At 42.4% G+C, this 19,630-nt stretch overlaps 1 long non-coding RNA gene and 10 other non-coding genes across 11 annotated transcripts; all 11 read right to left on the minus strand.

Annotated features, from left to right (window-relative positions):
- Positions 1–10,828: 10,828 nt before the first annotated feature.
- On the minus strand, positions 10,829–10,915 carry LOC123118343 (small nucleolar RNA SNOR75). The gene has a single exon (XR_006457887.1). It is a non-coding gene; the product is annotated as a small nucleolar RNA SNOR75 (small nucleolar RNA).
- Positions 10,916–11,179: 264 nt separating this feature from the next.
- LOC123118345 (small nucleolar RNA SNOR75) lies at positions 11,180–11,266 on the minus strand. Its single transcript, XR_006457889.1, has one exon. It is a non-coding gene; the product is annotated as a small nucleolar RNA SNOR75 (small nucleolar RNA).
- A 5,618-nt stretch (positions 11,267–16,884) lies between these two features.
- LOC123113522 (uncharacterized) lies at positions 16,885–18,826 on the minus strand. Its single transcript, XR_006456065.1, has 2 exons — positions 18,670–18,826; positions 16,885–17,142 (listed from the first exon to the last, which is right to left on the minus strand). It is a non-coding gene; the product is annotated as an uncharacterized lncRNA (long non-coding RNA).
- LOC123118055 (small nucleolar RNA SNORD18) lies at positions 17,255–17,335 on the minus strand. The gene has a single exon (XR_006457681.1). It is a non-coding gene; the product is annotated as a small nucleolar RNA SNORD18 (small nucleolar RNA).
- LOC123118088 (small nucleolar RNA Z105) lies at positions 17,433–17,499 on the minus strand. Its single transcript, XR_006457710.1, has one exon. It is a non-coding gene; the product is annotated as a small nucleolar RNA Z105 (small nucleolar RNA).
- On the minus strand, positions 17,611–17,692 carry LOC123118058 (small nucleolar RNA SNORD18). Its single transcript, XR_006457684.1, has one exon. It is a non-coding gene; the product is annotated as a small nucleolar RNA SNORD18 (small nucleolar RNA).
- On the minus strand, positions 17,790–17,856 carry LOC123118085 (small nucleolar RNA Z105). The gene has a single exon (XR_006457707.1). It is a non-coding gene; the product is annotated as a small nucleolar RNA Z105 (small nucleolar RNA).
- LOC123118331 (small nucleolar RNA SNOR75) lies at positions 17,912–17,998 on the minus strand. The gene has a single exon (XR_006457875.1). It is a non-coding gene; the product is annotated as a small nucleolar RNA SNOR75 (small nucleolar RNA).
- Positions 18,118–18,204, minus strand: LOC123118333 (small nucleolar RNA SNOR75). The gene has a single exon (XR_006457877.1). It is a non-coding gene; the product is annotated as a small nucleolar RNA SNOR75 (small nucleolar RNA).
- On the minus strand, positions 18,312–18,399 carry LOC123118339 (small nucleolar RNA SNOR75). The gene has a single exon (XR_006457884.1). It is a non-coding gene; the product is annotated as a small nucleolar RNA SNOR75 (small nucleolar RNA).
- Positions 18,479–18,564, minus strand: LOC123118330 (small nucleolar RNA SNOR75). Its single transcript, XR_006457874.1, has one exon. It is a non-coding gene; the product is annotated as a small nucleolar RNA SNOR75 (small nucleolar RNA).
- Positions 18,827–19,630: the final 804 nt, after the last annotated feature.

Here is a 19,630-nt window from a genome sequence, read left to right on the forward strand (position 1 = left end):
GAACCAGTCTCGCGTAAGCGTACGCGTAATGTCGGTCCGGGCCGCTTCATCCAACAATACCGCCGAACCAAAGTATGACATGCTGGTAAGCAGTATGACTTGTATCGCCCACAACTCACTTGTGTTCTACTCGTGCATATAACATCAACGCATAAAACCTAGGCTCGGATGCCACTGTTAGGGAACGTAGTAATTTCAAAAAAATTCCTACGCACACGCAAGATCATGGTGATGGCATAGCAACGAGAGGGGAGAGTGTTGTCTATGTGCCCTCGTAGACCGTTAAGCGTAAGCGTTATGACAACGCGGTTGATGTAGTCGTACGTCTTCACGATCCGACCGATCCAAGCACTGAACGTATGGCACCTCCGTGTTTAGCACACGTCCAGCTCGATGACGTTCCCCGGGCTCCAATCCAGCAAAGCGTCGGGGATGAGTTCCGTCAGCACGGCGGCGTGGTGACGATTATGATGTTCTACCGGCGCAGGGCTTCGCCTAAACTCCGCGACGATATAACTGAGGTGGAATATGGTGGAGGGGGGCACCGCACACGGCTAAGGAACGATCCGTAGATCAACTTGTGTGTCTCTAGGGTGCCCCCCACCCCCGTATATAAAGGAGCAAGGGGGAGGCCGGCCGGCCCTTGTGGGCACGCCAAGGAGGAGTCCTCCTCCTCCTAGTAGGAGTAGGACTCCCCCTTTCCTACTCCTACTAGGAGGGGGAAAGGAAGGGGAGAGGGGGAAGGAAAGAGGGGGCGCCGCCCCCCCCCCTCCTAGTCCAATTTGGACCAGAGGGAGAGGGGGAGCGCGGCCCACCCTGGCCGCCCCTCTCTGTTTCCACTAAGGCCCATGTGGCCCATTAACTCTCCCGGGGGGGTTCCGGTAACCCTCCGGCACTCAGGTTTTCTCCGAAATCACCCGGAATACTTCCGGTGTCCGAATATAGTTGTCCAATATATCAATCTTTATATCTCGACCATTTCGAGACTCCTTGTCATGTCTGTGATCACATACGGGACTCCGAACAAACTTCAGTACATCAAAACTTATAAACTCATAATAAAATTGTCATCGTAACGTTAAGCGCGCGGACCCTACGGGTTCGAGAACTATGTAGACATGACCTAGAACTATTCTCGGTCAATAACCAATAGTGGAACCTGGATGTTCATATTGGTTCCTACATATTCTACGAAGATCTTTATCGGTCAAACCGCATAACAACATACGTTGTTCCCTTTGTCATCGGTATGTTACTTGCCCGAGATTCGATCGTCGGTATCCAATACCTAGTTCAATCTCGTTATCGGCAAGTCTCTTTACTCGTTTCGTAATACATCATTTCGTAACTAACTCATTAGTTACAATGCTTGCAAGGCTTAAGTGATGAGTATTACCAAGAGGGCCCAGAGATACCTCTCCGACAATCGGAGTGACAAAACCTAATCTCGAATTATGCCAACTCAACATGTACCTTTGGAGACACCTGTAGAGCACCTTTATAATCACCCAGTTAGGTTGTGACGTTTGGTAGCACACAAAGTGTTCCTCCGGTAAACGGGAGTTGCACAATCTCATAGTTGTAGGAACTTTGTATAAGTCATGAAGAAAGCAATAGCAACATACTAAACGATCAAGTGCTAAGCTAACGGAATGGGTCAAGTCAATCACATCATTCTCCTAATGATGTGATCCCATTAATCAAATGACAACACATCTATATGGTTAGGAAACATAACCATCTTTGATCAATGAGCTAGTCAAGTAGAGGCATACTAGTGACACTATGTTTGTCTATGTATTCACACATGTATCATGTTTCCGGTTAATACAATTCTAGCATGAATAATAAACATTTATCATGATAAGAGGAAATAAATAATAACTTTATTATTGCCTCTAGGGCATATTTCCTTCAACCCTTGCCCCTGGCGCAGCCCTCCCCCTCTCCAACTCCACCTCCTCCTCAGTAGTGCTTGGCGAAGCCCTGCCGGAGAAGTGCAAGCTCCACCACCACGCTGTCGTGCTGCCAGAGCTCTCCCTCAACTTCTCATCTCCCCTTGCTGGATCAAGAAGGAGGAGACGTCCCCGGGCTGTACGTGTGTTGAACGCGGAGGCACCGTCCGTTCGGCGCTAGATCGGATCTTCCGCGATTTGAATCGCCGCGAGTACGACTCCATCAACCGTGTTCTTGTAACGCTTCCGCTTAGCGATCTTCAAGGGTATGAAGATGCACTCCCTCTCTCTCTTGTTGCTAGAATCTCCATAGATTGATCTTGGTGATGCGTAGAAAATTTTGAATTTCTGCTACGTTCCCCAACAGTGGCATCATGAGCTAGGTCTATTGCGTAGATTCTATGCATGAGTAGAACACAAGTAGTTGTGGGCGTTGGTTTTGTTCAATATGCTTACTGTTACTAGTCCTATCTTGTTTCGACGGTATTGTGGGATGAAGCGGCCCGGACCGACCTTACACTTACACTTACATGAGACAGGTTCCACTGACTAACATGCACTTGTTGCATAAGGTGGCTAGCGGGTGCCAGTCTCTCCCACTTTAGTCGGATCGGATTCGATGAAAAGGGTCCTTATGAAGGGTAAATAGCAATTGGCATATCACCGTTGTGGCTTTGCGTAGGTAAGAAACGTTCTTGCTAGACACCCTTTGCAGCCACGTAAAACATGCAACAACAATTAGAGGACGTCTAACTTGTTTTTGCAGGGTATGCTATGTGATGTGATATGGCCAAAAAGAATGTGATGAATGATATGTGATGTATGAGATTGATCATGTTCTTGTAATAGGAATCACGACTTGCATGTCGATGAGTATGACAACCGGTAGGAGCCATAGGAGTTGTCTTAATTTATTGTATGACCTGCGTGTCATTGAATAATGCCATGTAATTACTTTACTTTATTGCTAAACCGTTAGCCATAGTAGTAGAAGTAATAGTTGGCGAGACAACTTCATGAGACACGATGATGGAGATCATGATGATGGAGTTCATGGTGTCATGCCGGTGACGAAGGTGATCATGTCGTGCCTCAAGATGGATATCAAAGGCGCAAGATGATATTGGCCATATCATGTCACTTTATGATTTGCATGTGATGTTTGTCATGTTTACATCTTATTTGCTTAGAACGACGGTAGCATAAATAAGATGATCCCTCACTTAAATTTCAAGAAAGTGTTCCCCCTAACTGTGCACCGTTGCGAAAGTTCGTTGTTTCGAAGCACCACGTGATGATCGGGTGTGATAGATTCTAACGTTCACATACAACGGGTGTAAGCCAGATTTACACACGTGAAGCACTTAGGTTGACTTGACGAGCCTAGCATATACAGACATGGCCTCGGAACACAAGAGACCGAAAGGTCGAACATGAGTCGTATAGTAGATACGATCAACATGAAGATGTTCGCCGATGATGACTAGTCCGTCTCACGTGATGATCGGACACGAACTAGTTGACTCGGATCATGTATCACTTAGATGACTAGAGGGATGTCTATCTGAGTGGGAGTTCATTAGATGAACTTAATTATCATGAACATAGTCAAAAGGTCTTTGCAAATTATGTCGTAGCTTACGCTTTAGTTCTACTGTTTAAGATATGTTCCTAGAGAAAATTTAGTTGAAAGTTGACAGTAGCAATTATGCGGACTGGGTCCGTATACTGAGGATTGTCCTCATTGCTGCACAGAAGGCTTATGTCCTTAATGCACCGCTCGGTGTGCTGAACCTCGAGCGTCGTTTGTGGATGTTGCAAACATCTGACATACACGTTTTTGATGACTACGTGATAGTTTAGTGCGTAATGTTAAACAGTTTAGAATTGAGGCACGGAAGACAATTTTGAAACGTCACAGAACATATGAGATGTTCCAAGAGCTGAAATTGGGATTTCAGGCTCATGCCCACGTCAAGAGGTATGAGACCTCCGACAAGTTTCTTAACCTACAAACTAAGGGAGAAAAGCTCAATCATTGAGCATGTGCTCAGATTGTCTGACTACTATAATCACTTGAATCGAGTGGGAGTTAATCCTCCAGATGAGATAGTGATGGTTCTCCATAGTCACTGCCACCACGCTATTAGAGCTTCGTGATGAACTATAACATATCAGGGATAGACATGATGATCCTTGAGCAATTCGCGATGTTTGACACCGCGAATGTAGAAATTGAGTAGGAGCACCAATTGTTGATGGTTAGTAAAACCACTAGTTTCAAGAAGGGCAAGGGCAAGAAGGGATACTTCATGAAACGGCAAATTAGTTGCTGCTCTAGTGAAGAAACCCAAGGTTGAACCCAAACCGAGACTAAGTGCTTCTGCAATGAGGGAACGGTCACTGAAGCAGAACTTCCCTAGATACTTGGTAGATGAGAAGGCTGGCAAGGTTGACAGAAGTACATTGGATATACATTATATTAAATGTGTACTTTAATAGTACTCCTAGTAGCACCAGGGTATTAAGATACCGGTCCGGTTGCTAAGTGTTAGTAACTCGAAATAAAAGAGCTACAGAATAAACAGAGACTAGCTGAAGGTGAGATGACGATGTGTGTTGGAAGTGTTTCCAAGGTTAATGTGATCAAGCATCGCATACTCGCTCTACCATCGAGATTGGTGTTAAACCTAAATAATTGGTTTTTGGTGTTTGCATTGAGCATAGACATGATTGGATTATGTTTATCGCAATACGGTTATTCAATTAAGGAGAATAATGGTTACTCTGTTTATTTGAATAATACCTTCAATGGTCTTGCACCTAAAATGAATGGTTTATTGAATCTCGATCGTAGTGATACACATGTTCATGCCAAAAGATATAAGATAGTAATGATGGTACCACATACTTGTGGCACTGCCATTTGAGTCATACTAGTATAAAACGCATGAAGAAGCTCCATGTTTATGGATCTTTGGACTCACTCGTTGTTGAAAAGATTGAGACATGCAAACCATGTCTATTGGTATATATGCATGAAGAAACTCCATACAGATGGATCGTTTGGACTCACTTGTTTTTGAATCACTTGAGACATGCAAATCATACCACATGGGCAAGATGACTGAAAGGCCTCGTTTTCAGTAAGATGGAACAAGAAAGCAACTTGTTGGAAGTAATACATTTTGATGTGTGCAGTCCAATGAGTGCTGAGGCACGCAGTGGATATCGTTATGTACTTACTTCACAGATGATTTGAATAGATGCTAAGTATATTTACTTGATGAAACACAAATCTGAAGTATTGAAAGGTTCAAGTAATTTCAGAGTGAAGTTGAAGATCATCGTGACAAGAGGATAAAATGTCTATGATATGATCATAGAGATGAATATCTGAGTTATGAGTTTGGCACACAATTAAGACATTGTGGAAATTGTTTCACAACTAATACCGCCTGGAACACCATAGTGTGATGGTGTGTCCGAACATCATAACTGCACCCTATTGGATTTAGTGCATACCATGATGTCTCTTATCAAATTAACACTATCGTTTATGGGTTAGGCATTAGAGACAACCACATTCACTTTAATAGGGCACCACGTAATTCTGTTGAGATGACAGCGTATGAACTATGGTTTAGAGAAACATAAGCTGTCATTTCTGAAAAGTTTGGGGCTGCGACGCTTATGTGGAAAAGTTTTAGCCTGATAAGCTCAAACCCAAAGCGGATAAATGCATCTTCATAGGACACCCAAAAACAGTTGGGTATACCTCCTGTCTCTGATTCAGAAGCAAAAGTGATTGTTTCTAGAAATGGGTCCTTTCTCGAGGAAAAGTTTCTCTTGAAAGAATTGAGTGGGAGGATGGTGGAGACTTGATGAGGTTATTGAACCATCACTTCAACCAATCTGTAGCAGGCCACAGGAAGTTGTTCCTGTGGCGCCTACACCAGTTGAAGTGGAAGCTGATGATAGTGATCATGAAACTTCGGATCAATTCACTACCAAACCTCGTAGGTCGACAAGGACGCGTACTGCTTTGGAGTGGTACGGTAATCCTGTCTTGGAGGTCATGTTGCTAGACAACAATGAACCTACGAGTTGTGGAGAAGAGATGGTGGGCCCAGATTCCAACAAATGGCTCGAGGCCATAAAATCCGAGAGAGGATCCATGTATAAAACAAAGTGTAGACTTTGGAAGAACTACTTGATGGCCGTAAGCTGTTGGGTACATATGGATTTTAAAAGGGAAGACGGACAACGATGGTAAGTGTCACCATTAAGGAAGCTCGACTTATCGCTAAGATGTTTTCCGACAAGTTCAAGGAGTTGACTACGATGAGACTTTCTCACCCGTAGCGATGCTAAGAGTCTGTTGAAAAATTATATTATTAGTTCTTGCATTACTTATGAAATCTTGCAGATAGGATGTCAAAACATTGTTTCCTCAAAGATTTTCTTGAGGAAAGGTTGTATGTGATACAACCAGAAAGTTTTTGTCAATCCTAAAAGATGCTAACAAGTATGCAAAGCTCTAGCGATCCTTTAAGGACTGGAGTAAGCATCTTGGAGTTGGAATATACGCTTTGATGAGATGATCAAAGATTTTGGGTTTATACAAAGTTTATGAGAAACTTGTATTTCCAAAGAAGTGAGTGGGAGCACTATAGCATTTCTGATGAGTATATGTTGTTGACATATTGTTGATCTGAAATGATGTAGAATTTCTGGAAAGCATATAGGGTTATTTGAAAAGTGTTTTTCAATGGAAAACCTGGATTAAGATACTTGAACATTGTGCATCAAGATCTATAAGGATAGATCAAAATCGCTTGATAGTACTTTCAAATGAGTACGCACTGTGACAAGATTTTGAAGGAGTTCAAAATAGATCGACAAAGAAGGAGTTCCTGGCTGTGTTATAAGGTGTGAGTATTGAGTAAGAATCAAGACCTGACCACGGCAGAAGAGAGAGAAAGGACGAAGGTCGTCCCCTATGCTTTAGACGTAGGCTCCACAGTATGATATGTTGTGTACCGCACATAAAGTGTGCCTTGCCATGAGTCAGTCAAGGGGTACAAGTGTGATCCAGGAATGGATCACAGGACAGCGGTCAAGGTTATCCTTAGTAACTAGTGGACTAAGGAATTTTCTCGATTATGGAGGTGGTAAAAGAGTTCGTCGTAAAGGGTTACGCCGATGCAAACTTTGACACTAATCTGGATGATTCTGAGTAGTAGACCAGATTCGTATAGTAGAGCAGTTATTTGGAATAGTTCCAAATAGCGCATGGTAGTTGCATCTAGGAGATGACATAAAGATTTTTAAAGCACACATGGATCTGAAAGATTCAGACTCGTTGACTAATAACCTCTCTGACAAGCGAGATATGATCAAACCCAATGGGTGCTGGATTCATTACAATCACATACTGATGTGAACTAGATTATTGACTCTAGTGCAAGTGGGAGACTGTTGGAAATATGCCCTAGAGGCAATAATAAAATGGTTATTATTATATTTCCTTGTTCATGATAATTGTCTATTGTTCATGCTATAATTGTATTAACTGGAAACTGTAATACATGTGTGAATACATAGACCACAACATGTCCCTAGTTGACTAGCTCGTTGATCAATAGATGGTTATGGTTTCCTGACCATGGACATTGGATGTCATTGATAACAGGATCACATCATTAGGAGAATGATGTGATGGACAAGACCCAATCCTAAGCATAGCACAAGATCGTGTAGTTCGTTTGCTAAAATCTTTTCTAATGTCAAGTATCATTTCCTTAGACCATGAGATTGTGCAACTCCCGGATACCGTAGGAATGCTCTGGGTGTGCCAAACGTCACAACGTAACTGGGTGGCTATAAAGGTGCACTACGGGTATCTCCGAAATTGTCTGTTGGGTTGGCACGAATCGAGACTGAGATTTGTCACTCCGTGTGACGGAGAGGTATCTCTGGGCCCACTCGGTAATGCATCATCATAATGAGCTCAGTGTGACTAAGTAGTTAGTCACGGGATCATGCATTACGGAACGAGTAAAGTGACTTGCCGGTAACGAGATTGAACGAGGTATTGGGATACCGACGATCGAATCTCGGGCAAGTAGCGTACTGATTGACAAAGGGAATTGTATACGGGATTGCTTGAATACTTGACATCGTGGTTCATCCGATGAGATCATCATGGAACATGTGGGAGCCAACATGGGTGTCCATATCTCGCTATTGGTTATTGGCCAAAGAGCTGTCTCGGTCATGTCTGCATGATTCCCGAACCCGTAGGGTCTACACACTTAAGGTTCCGTGACGCTAGAGTTGTTATGGGAATTAGTGTGCAGTTACCGAATGTTGTTCGGAGTCCCGGATGAGATCTCGGACGTCACGAGGAGTTCCAGAATGGTCCGGAGGTAAAGATTTATATATGGGAAGTCCTATTTTGGCCAACAGAAAATGTTTAGGATTTTTTGGTATTATACCGGGAAGGTTCTAGAAAGTTCCGGAGTGGGGCCCACCTGCATGGGGGGACCCACATGAACGTGGGTAGTGGGGGCAAGGCCCCACACCCCTGGTCAAGGCGCACCAAGATCCCCCCTTAGAAGGAATAAGATCATATCCCGAAGGGATAAGATCAAGATCCCTAAAAAGGGGGGAGAATAATCGGTTGGGAAGGGAAATGATGTGGTTTCTTTCCTCCACCTTTTCCAATGCCCCAATGGACTTGGAGGGAAAGAAACCAGCCCCCTCCACCCCTATATATAGTGGGGAGGCGTATGGGAGCTGCAACCCTTGCCCCTGGCGCAGCCCTCCCCCTCTCCAACTCCACCTCCTCCTCAGTAGTGCTTGGCGAAGCCCTGCCGGAGAACTGCAAGCTCCACCACCACGCCGTCGTGCTGCCGGAGCTCTCCCTCAACTTCTCCTATCCCCTTGCTGGATCAAGAAGGAGGAGACGTCCCCGGGCTATACGTGTGTTGAACGCGGAGGCGCCATCCGTTTGGCGCTAGATCGGATCTTCCGCGATTTGAATCACCACGAGTACGACTCCATCAACCGCGTTCTTGTAACGCTTCCTCTTAGCGATCTTCAAGGGTATGAAGATGCACTCCCTCTCTCTCTTGTTGCTAGAATCTCCATAGATTGATCTTGGTGATGCGTAGAAAATTTTGAATTTCTGCTACGTTCCCCAACATCATCATCATGGAGAACCGCAAAGTTCAAGCATGTCTAACGACATCGTCAACATATGCCTATGTCACTCGAGCAAGGCTTTCCCCTTTGGGCAATACAACCCTACCACCAACATCAGCTAGCGGTATATACCAAGGCCAACCCTTCCTTATGCAAACTCAAATTTTTCTCAAGAGCTCGGTCATTGTCGGACTTGCAACCTCATCATTCCTCCAGGTTTTATCTAGCTTGGCTACTGAAATAAAATTTTGGAACTTAATCGATGTCTTCTTTAAACAACTGAAAGCTACCTTACTTAGGGCTTACTAATAAAATACATCATATGTGTGTATTGTATGATGATTTCTTTGGACATGCATTGCAATTACAATTATCCGTTTGGTAGTTTTTCTTATTCTTACAACATTTTGTTTTGATGTATTGTTACTTTGGTTATGACGACATAATAAATTTGTGGTTATGTGCATCTATATTTTATGCAAAGACACATGTACTATATCTAGCTCATTCATTTCATGAAAAAAGAGGGATGAGATCTACCAATTGCCTTTTCAGCCACATAGTTCATGGGGTAGTCTAAATGTATAACTTTGACATATTCCAATAAGAAAGCACTTTTAATAAATCTACTTTATGACACCTACCAACTATATTTTGCTCTATGTGTGCCTCAATATATAACCATCAAACTACTACTCATTTCACATATGACCAGCCACCTTATGATACTTCATAGGTTTAAATTCCATGCTCATCTATGCTCTATGATTCTAGTACATGCTAGTTTGTTGGAACAGATTGTTAGGAACATATCATGCTCAATCATGAAATATACTACATTAAGGTTGGCCGTCGACTTGGTTGGGCCATATATAAGAAAGCACACACATATCCATGAGGTACAATATGTGTGATGTAAAAGTACACACACACACACACACACACACACACACACCTTATTTAGTTTATAAGTTGCTTGGAATGAGCGGCCCAGGAAAACATCTATCACAGGATGTATGGAGTGCACATTAAAAATCTGAGGCTTCACTCCAAAATCTTCCTCATGAAGAAGATGTAATTTTTTTACTTCAAACTTTTCTTCACTCTTGTGGTCTTTTTGACTAGGATACCCTAGCAAAGGGAGATGAGCGAACCTGTCTTATTGACGTTTGATGAGTTAGCAATTTGCTTCCTTTGGAGTAGCTGCCTCATCTTTTGGCGTTTCCTCTTGAGCCTCCTCATGTTCTTCTTCTTCCACGGCACATAATTGCAAAAGGATGTACAAATCAGTACACAATGTATAATATAATTTTAAATGTGAAGAGTACAAAGTAGGACAAGAAAACATATAATTGTTGGAAGCATGAGTATTGAGTGTTCAGACTTGATCGGCCTCATTGCGTGATGATCAATTGGTTAAATGAACAAATAGAAAGCAAGGGTAAACGAAACAAGGGCAGATCTTACAACACAGTATTTGGCAAAAAGTGATAAGAATGAAAGAGTGAGATGAATCTTTCTCCGAAAGAGAGCATATATGCAATCGTTTTGAACTTAAGAATGAGTGGGAAGATTTTTTTTTTCATCAGGTAGATTGTCTTCCTCATTGTGCCAACAACACAGTTAATCCTAAAATGGAGTCACAAAGTTAAAGACTAATCATCTTCTTTCAAACAAATGCCTTGATTATACACATGGTTTAATAGAATGGATTACATCACACTCGTCATATATTTTAATCGCTACAGAGAATTAACACAACAATATCAACTATTTATACCTAACACCAGTACTCTCTCCGTTCCTAAATATAATTCTTTTTAGAGATTCCAATACGAACTACATACGGATGTATATAGATATATTTTAGAGTGTAGGTTCACTCATTTTGCTCCGTATTTAGTCCATATTGGAATCTCTAAAAAAGACTTATATTTAGGAACGGAGGGAGTAGTCAAGCAAAATACATACGCACATATAATGACTAAAAAAGCCTGGGGCAAGTTTAATAACTATTCTCCGAGACAAATGCCTCATTATTCCACACGGTTTAGTATAATAGATTACATCTGACTCTTAACCTCTGTTCATCATCATTGAGAACAATAACACTAGAAATACCGACAATTTGACTTGAATGTCATGACTCATGGGCGGCCTAGCAAATCTTCTCTTATCAACCTGTGCACACACACTACATCTAATGCGTAGTAGCAACCACAGAGCAAAATATGTTGCTTCTTGTCCGTGGTTTAAATTAAGTGAAATTTTCAAGGTTAGCATATCATCGTGTAGCACGGTTGCTATTTGTATGTACACACATACAAAAATAAGGTGTGTGCATTGAATGCTTCATCCTAGTGATCCTTCCATTGTCTAAAAAGTGTCCAGGGGTTAGTATTGATATTTGGTCACATCGGATTTAAGCTAAGCCCGTGATGCAGACTCAAGTTTGAAATATGTCAGGCCCTGACCTTGAGCATGATCTGTTTGACAGCTCTAGCAAAATGATAGATTCAACCCAAGAAAATTAGTGATGAAATAGTAATAGATTGATATCTTCTCCTATTAGTCACCTACCGACATTCATAAATTGCGATAGTACTTGAGCCATCAAAGTTGCAGGGAGGGACTTGAAAATAACTTTGCCATGTGCAAGGTTATTACCTCAAGTACTTGACCACAAGTAGTATATGGTATCATCTTTGCTATTTCCTTTCTAGAAGTCAGTTCACACGACGCACAGACGCATTCTTGTGACCCGTGATTAACAATGTTTGTGATCCTAACCAAACACATTGCTCATCACATTTTAGCCTCTTTTGTTTGTTGTAAGCATGTGAAGACAAAATCACTTGTTGATGTGAATGTGGTGCACTGAAGCACCATGGCGGCTTGGGAATGAGTGGCATCGTGAAAACATGTCAAACAATGATGATTCTTGAGGTTGTTTGGTTTGGTTCCTGGTCACAAGGTGTGGATGTTGTGTGGAGGACGTTTAGTGTGTGTCCTCGAGAGTGGATGGCTTGCCCGTCATGATTCCATATAGGCATGAGATTATCCTGGCCCAAGCGCTCGAACTCCGATGCATGTGCGAGCATCGTCTGCAACCTGGATGCTAAGCGCTTGGTTGGTACTTCGGTTTCCAGCCGAATCCCTCTGTAAAACATACACCCCTGTAAAGAAGATCATTTTTGCCCTAGAAAAATTACACCCGTTTCTTAGATTATGCTGGTATTTGTCCGGTATTTCCCTTTGTCTCGATCCACATAAACGAGTACAAGCACACACGCCCCGGGACGGCCTGTGCCAAAGCAGGGCACCAGCGACCGTGACGGTTGGGCTGGAGGATCCCTGGCTCTCACCGGCCATAAAAATGCAAGGACTGGGTGGCAATTGTTAGAACTCAGAAAATTAAGAGTAAACTTGTATTGGTTGATAGACAGAGTACAACTTATATATGTCTTGAAGAGATGCATCTCATAGGTCGCGACGGTTCATACAGGCGCATCCTAGAGATGCGTCGGTTGGTGCTAAGTAATTGCCGTGCAGTTAAACAAGAGGAGATTTTCCCTAATTAATATATGTGCAAATTAATCACAACACTCCCCCTAGTCTATGCTTGTCTATATAGAATCGTCATAGGATCATCAGGTAGAATCGTCATCTTGAAAGATTGTCCAGGTTGCATCATCATCTCAAAGGATTCTTCTCCGACAATTCTTCATTAATATTCTTGACGAGAACCTGAAACATAAAATTCACAGAGAAAAAGAAATGTAATATGATACTTCAAACAGGTACAGTTCAAGGAGACACTCCCCCTGATTCTTGCAAGTCCCGAAGTCGTCGCATACCAATTCCATGAACATATTTCTGGAATGTAGAATTTGGTAGAGACTTGGTAAATAAATCAGCAAGATTTTCACATGATTTAATTTGCAAGATGTTTATTTCCCCCTTTTTCTGAAGATCAGGGGAAAAAGCACTTAGGAGAAATATGTTTAGTGATATTACTGTTGATGTATCATGTTTGCATCTGTGCAACACAACCGCATTATCTTCGTAGATAATGGTAGGTGATTCTATAGAACCAATTCCACATGACTGTTGTATGTGGTTTATCATTCTACGAAGCCACACACATTCGCGTGATGCCTCAAATAATGAAATTATTTCAGAATGATTGGTAGATGTTGCCACCAGAGTCTGTTTAGAAGACTTCCATGATATGGCAGTTCCACCATGTAGGAACACAAAGTCGGACTGCGATCTGGCATTATGGGATCAGATAAATAGCCAGCATCGGCGTATCCAATCATATTAGAGTCTTGATTTCTCTGGAACTGAAAGAATAGGCCAAGATCCTTTGTGCCTTGGAGATATCGAAAGATATTCTTAACTCAGGACCAATAGCGTTTGGTGGGAGCTGCGCTATGTCTAGCAAGTAGATTCACTGCAAATGCGAGGCCAGGTCTCGTGCAATTTGCAAGATACGTGAGCGCTCCAACGGCACTAAGATATGGAACCTCAGGTCCCAATATTTCTTCTCCATCGTCCCTTGGCCTGAACGGATCTTTCTCTACGTCTAGAGAGCGAACCACCATGGGAGTTTTAGATGGGTAGGATTTGTCCATATTGAATTTCTCCAATATTTTCTGGATATAAGCAGCTTGGTATACCATGATTCCTGAGGTGAGGTGCTCAAATTGAATACCTAAGCAAATTTTGGTTTTACCCAAATCCTTCATCTCAAATTCTATCTTTAGATGATTGTGTGCTTCATCAATGTCATGTGTGTTGCCAATGATGTTGAGGTCATCGACGTACACTGAAATGATGCAAAATCCTGTATAGGACTTTTTGATAGACACATGGGCAATCACTACTATTAGAGTAGCCTTTTTGTAGAAGGAACTCATTAAGTCGGTTGTACCACATCCGTCCCGACTGTCTTAAGCCATATATTGACTTATTAAGTTTTACACAATACATGTTGCATTTTGCGCTTGTATTCGGGATAGAGATTCCGTCAGGAACCTTCATATACATGTCTAAATCTAGTGACCCGTAAAGATATGCGGTCACGACATCCATCAACTGCATATATAGACGGTTTTGCACTGCCAAAGATATAAGGTATCGGAAAGTGGTTCCACTCATTACAGGAGAATATGTTTCATCAAAATCAATGTCGGGTCTCTGCGTGAACCCTTGCGCTACGAGCCTTGCTTTGTATCTCACCACCTCATTGTTCTCATTCCGTTTCCGGAGAAAAACCCATTTGTATCCGACAGGGAAAACATTGGGAGGTGTCGGTATTGCTTTAGTGAATACCTTTCTTTTGTTAAGCGAGGCAATTTCTGCTTGTATTGCGTCCTTCCATTTAGGCCAGTGGGAGCGCTTTTGGCACTCAACGATAGTCTTTGGATCATGATCAGTCATAAGGATATCTGCAATTTTTTCAGCAAAATAAATGTTGACAGTCGTAAACTTACGGTCGAAAGATTCTCCAGAATCGATATAGTTGATGGAAATTTCCTGCACCCCTAGTGACTCTTCATGTTTTCCCAATACGCGTGAGTCTGGGTGTTTTGATGGCCCAGCCAGTGTGTGCAAACTGAAGCTGGGTTGTGGAGGTTGTCCTTCCACTGGGTGTATACTACCCATAAGGTGTTTGTCAATGTTGAGCTGACCTGCATTTACTAACTCCGGGGTTTTTCTCCTCGATCTCCTTTGTTGCTTGCTGGAAGCTTGTTCCAGGTCAGAGGTCGTACTACTCCCCCTCTTTTTAGGAATAGGGAGTTGAGTGGTTTTTATTAGTACCTCCACTCTTTCGGGCGCATTTCTGGACGGATTTAAGGACTTTGTAACACCTTTTAGATCAGTAAATGAATCTGGCAGGTTATTTGCAAGATGTTGCAAATTAATGATTTTCCAAACTTGGAGTTCAGTCTCTTGTGTACGTGGATCAGAGTACGAAATGGCTTGAGCATTCCAATCAATTTCCGGGCATTCTTTCTGGTACTTGAAATCTCCCCCTAATGCCGGAAAGTGTTCCTCATTAAATATACAATCAGCGTGACGGGCTGTGAACAGGTCCCCAGTAAGTGGTTCTAGGTACTTAATAATCGACGGCGATTTGTACCCCACATAGATCCCCAATTTCCTATGTGGGCCCATGGATGTCCGCTGTGGTGGTGAGAACGGGATGTATGCAGCACATCCGAACTTGTGCAGATGGGAAATGCTAGGAGGATTTCCACGTACCAATTGTAGAGGGGAAGTACTGTGATATGCAGTAGGCCTCAATTGTATCAAGTCAGCAGTGTGTAGGCAAGTTGCAATTCATTAACAAAGGTCTTGCAATGAGTTTGATCATTTTAATCAATGATTCAGCTAAACCATTTTGTGTATGGACATATGGAACGGAGTGCTGAACTTCAATCCACAGGGCCATGCAATAATCATTGAAAGCACGTGAGGAGAATTCTGCAGCGTTGTCCATGCGAATTGTCTTAATTTGGCTTTCTGGATAATGGGCTTGTAACTTAATAACTTGCCTCATTATCTTGGCAAATGCATGGTTTCACGTGGATAGAAGATACACGTGTGACCATCATGTAGATGCATCAATTAGAACCATGAAGTACCGGAAAGGTCCAGATAATGGTTGGATGGGACCACAAATGTCTCCTTGAATGCGTTCAAGAAATTGAAGTGGTTCAACTTGTATTTTGAGGTAGACAGAGTACAGCTTATATATGTCTTGAAGAGATGCGTCGCACAAGTCGCGACGGTTCGTACAGGCGCATCCTAGAGATGCGTCGGTTGGTGCTAAGTAACCGCTGTGCAGTTAAACAAGAGGAGATTTTCCCTAACTAATACTTCCTCCTTTCCATTATGTAAGGTGTATTATTTTCAGCATGGTGACCAAGGCACAAAATTATAGACATGTTAGGACTGAATTACCCTTGGCAAATTTGTTAATTAGTGATAAGTAAATCAATTAGTCCAGGAAAGTAAGAGATGCATGCAATCGACAGAGAGATACTTTCCTTATTTTGCCAAAGGAGAGATATAGACAATCAGGAGAGGGATACTTTCCATTTTTATACAGGGCTAACAAGGGAAGAAGAAATGCACCTGCAAATTAATCACAGCAGCAATCACTCTCTGCTCCCAACCTGGCTGGGGGTGGCAACAAGGTGGGTCTCGGACTCCAACTCCTGGCCCGGTGGATCTCGTCCTCGCGCCTGACCGTGTTGTGACGAACGAGGGGCAGATGCCTCTGAGCATGTTTGGTATGCCGCGTCCTCGAGCACTCAAACAGTGCATGGGAGCACCGGCTGCAGTCTATGTGCCCCCTTATAAAAAAGGAGAAAGATTGCACATATCTCTCTTTTTCTAAAGATTTATCACAAGTACAGAGCACCCCTAGAATGGAGAAAAATGACTCTCAACACTAAGCCAAGAGATCATCTAAAAGATAAGAGAAGTTGTAAAATTGTTTCTCTCTTTCAATCTGCGCCTGAAACAAAACTACGGCTGCAGAGGAAGAGCTCCGTAATGAGGTCTGCTTGTTGTAGGGGCAGATTGAGTACTCATAGCAATTCCAGTTGTAAATATGCTTTCGACAAGCAAATGGAAACAAAACAAACTAAAATAACACTCAAAACATCAGATGCATGCCAGAAAAGAAGGAACAGGCAGGGCAACAGATCAAAAATAGACGATAATATTTCTTAAGCCAAATATCCAGCCTTGGAAGGAAAGCATATAATTATCCTCATGTTACAAGGGTTGGCATCCCCCAAATATCACAACAACCCAGACATATCAGGAACCAAAAGACCCTATCATCCCAACAGACTGGTGCAGTGATACAAGGTTAAGCTTTCTCCTCGTTCACCTACTTGGATCGCTGCCTCATCTTTCGGCGCTTCCTCTTGAGCCTCCTCATCCTCTTCTTCTTCCACTGCAAAGTAAAGTAGCCGCACAGTTCATTAACACTAGAAATATTCCAGGAAATGCTTAGGAACACAACAATAATTCCAATATGAAAACTGAGATATAGTACTATGTGACTTGGAATCAGAAGATTGAGTGTTTCATTGGATATCATCACATGATTTTCAGAAACACGGACCAATTGTTCTTCATCATATCCCAAACTGAAGTCAATTTCAAAGGCAAATAGGAAAAAACTATGATAAGATATCTGAAGAACCAGCTAAGCAAAGTATAGAATCACAGTCGGTTTGACATTCAGAATGAGTAGGAGGATTTTATCATCAAATAGATCAGACGCCAATTGTCTTCCTCATCATGCCAACCGACGCAATTGTTTATACAAAAAAAAGTAGGGAGAATGAGCACTCTAGGAGATGCATAGGAACATAACAACAATTCAATCATGAAAATGGAAAGATAGTTCATGTGATTTAGAATCAGAAGATTTGAGTGTTTCATTGGTTATCATCACATGATTTTCAGAAACACGGACCAATTGTTCTTCATCATATCCCAAACTAAAGCTGATTTCAAAGGCAAATAGGAAACAACTATGCTAAGATATCTAAAGAACTACTTAAGCAAAGCAGAGATCTGCATTCGGTTTGACATTCAGAATGAGTAGGAGGATTTTATCATCAAATAGATCAGACAGCAATTGTCTTCCTCATCATGCCAACCACACAATTATACACAAAACAAACAGCGGGAGAAAACGAGCTAAGCAATCAGCGTTCTCTCAGACAAATGCCTCGATTGTCCACATGGTGTAATAGAATGGATTACATCAGACTCGTCATCTGTTTTAATCATCACAGAGAACAAACACAACACTAACAACATTGTACCGAACACCAGCAGTCAAGCAAATCTAATGAAGACACATGCAGAAATTGCGTCAAAGAAAGAAGAAGACAAAGTTAGGGGGCATTGACAAGTATTCTCTCAGACAAATGCCTCGATTGTCCACACGGTGTAATAGAATGGATTACATCAGACTCGTCATCTGTTTTCATCATCATAGAGAACAATAGCCCAGTTGACTTGAGTGACACAGGCGGCCAAACAAATCTAACCTTATCCTACATCTACACAGCAGCAATCACAAAATTAAAAGCTTGAAAAAAACCAGAGTTCTCTCAGACAAATGCCTCGTGTTGTCCCCACGGTTGAATGGAATGGATTGTATCGGACATCTAATCAGTGTTGATCATCACGGAGAACCACAAACAAAAAAAATCCCATCAATGCAAAACGCATCTAGACTCAAAACGAACAAGCTGCATCTACAAAATCCAATGTTCTCTCAGACAAATGCCTCGATTGTCCACATGGTTTATAGAATGGATTGCATCGGACTCGTCATCTGTTTTCATCATCACAGAGAACCGCAAACACGCAACTACAACTACCGAGCGCGCGCGCTACCGAGAGAACCACTAGATCACATCGAGCAGTCGGTTCAAAAGGTAGAGATGAATCGGGAACGAACCTTGGCCCTCATCGCGGAGGTGGCGGCGGCGGCGCAGCAGGCGGACTGGGTCTCGGTATCTGCTTGCTGCGGCGGCGGCGGAGGTGTACGAGGATGGCTCTCGCGTGGTACTTATAGAGGTCGGAAAGGAACCCTAACCCAGGAGGGATGGACGGCTCAGATCGAGATGCGCTGAGTTGGGCCTTGACTCTTTGGCCCATATGTATTTGTAAGAGATGATGATTAGAATTTTTGGGAGCAACTTTCCTTGGGCCACAGGAGCCTGTTTGGGACTACTTCGCTCCTTAAAATTTAGTTTCGCTCTAGAAAATGCAAGCCAAATGAGGTAGCTCCACGATATACCGCTTCGTAAAAAAACTAGAATCTGAGAGTGTGTCGTGCATCCAGCCGTCGCCATGTGTCGCGTGTTGTGCGCATCTTTGGGATTTTATTTTTTATTTTTACACATGTTTTTGGATTTTATATGGTTTTTTGTGCTTTTGCTTGGCTTCCTCTTTATTTTGGCATATTTTTTTTCAGAAAGCAACACATTTGGGCGAGGAGCACAACATGTGCTTCTCCGAGAAGCACAGTTGTGCTTCCTAGAAAATAAACACGGTCATGAAAAGTACAACCTTGCTTTCATGAGAAATACAACCTTGCTTCCAGAGAAGAATATTTGTGCTTCCCAAAAATGAAAAATAGAGCAATGCTTCCTTGAAAAAGGGAAAAGCACAGTTTGTGCTTCTGCGTGAGAACTACACATTATGCTTCCCCGAATAAAGGGAAAATCACAGCTTGTCCTTCTGCGTGAGAAGCACACATTGCCCTTCTCCGAAAAAAGGGAAAAGAAAAGCCTGTGCTTCCTAAAAAAGACTAAAATGAAACTATGCTTCCGGGCTTCGGTTTTTATTCCTTTGGGGGGCTTTATTACCGTTTTTCTTTCAGTTTCCTTCTTTTTCTTGCTTTTCTTTTTTCGTAC

This window comes from Triticum aestivum, chromosome 5B (genome assembly GCF_018294505.1).
Source record: "Triticum aestivum cultivar Chinese Spring chromosome 5B, IWGSC CS RefSeq v2.1, whole genome shotgun sequence".
NCBI lineage: Eukaryota > Viridiplantae > Streptophyta > Magnoliopsida > Poales > Poaceae > Triticum > Triticum aestivum.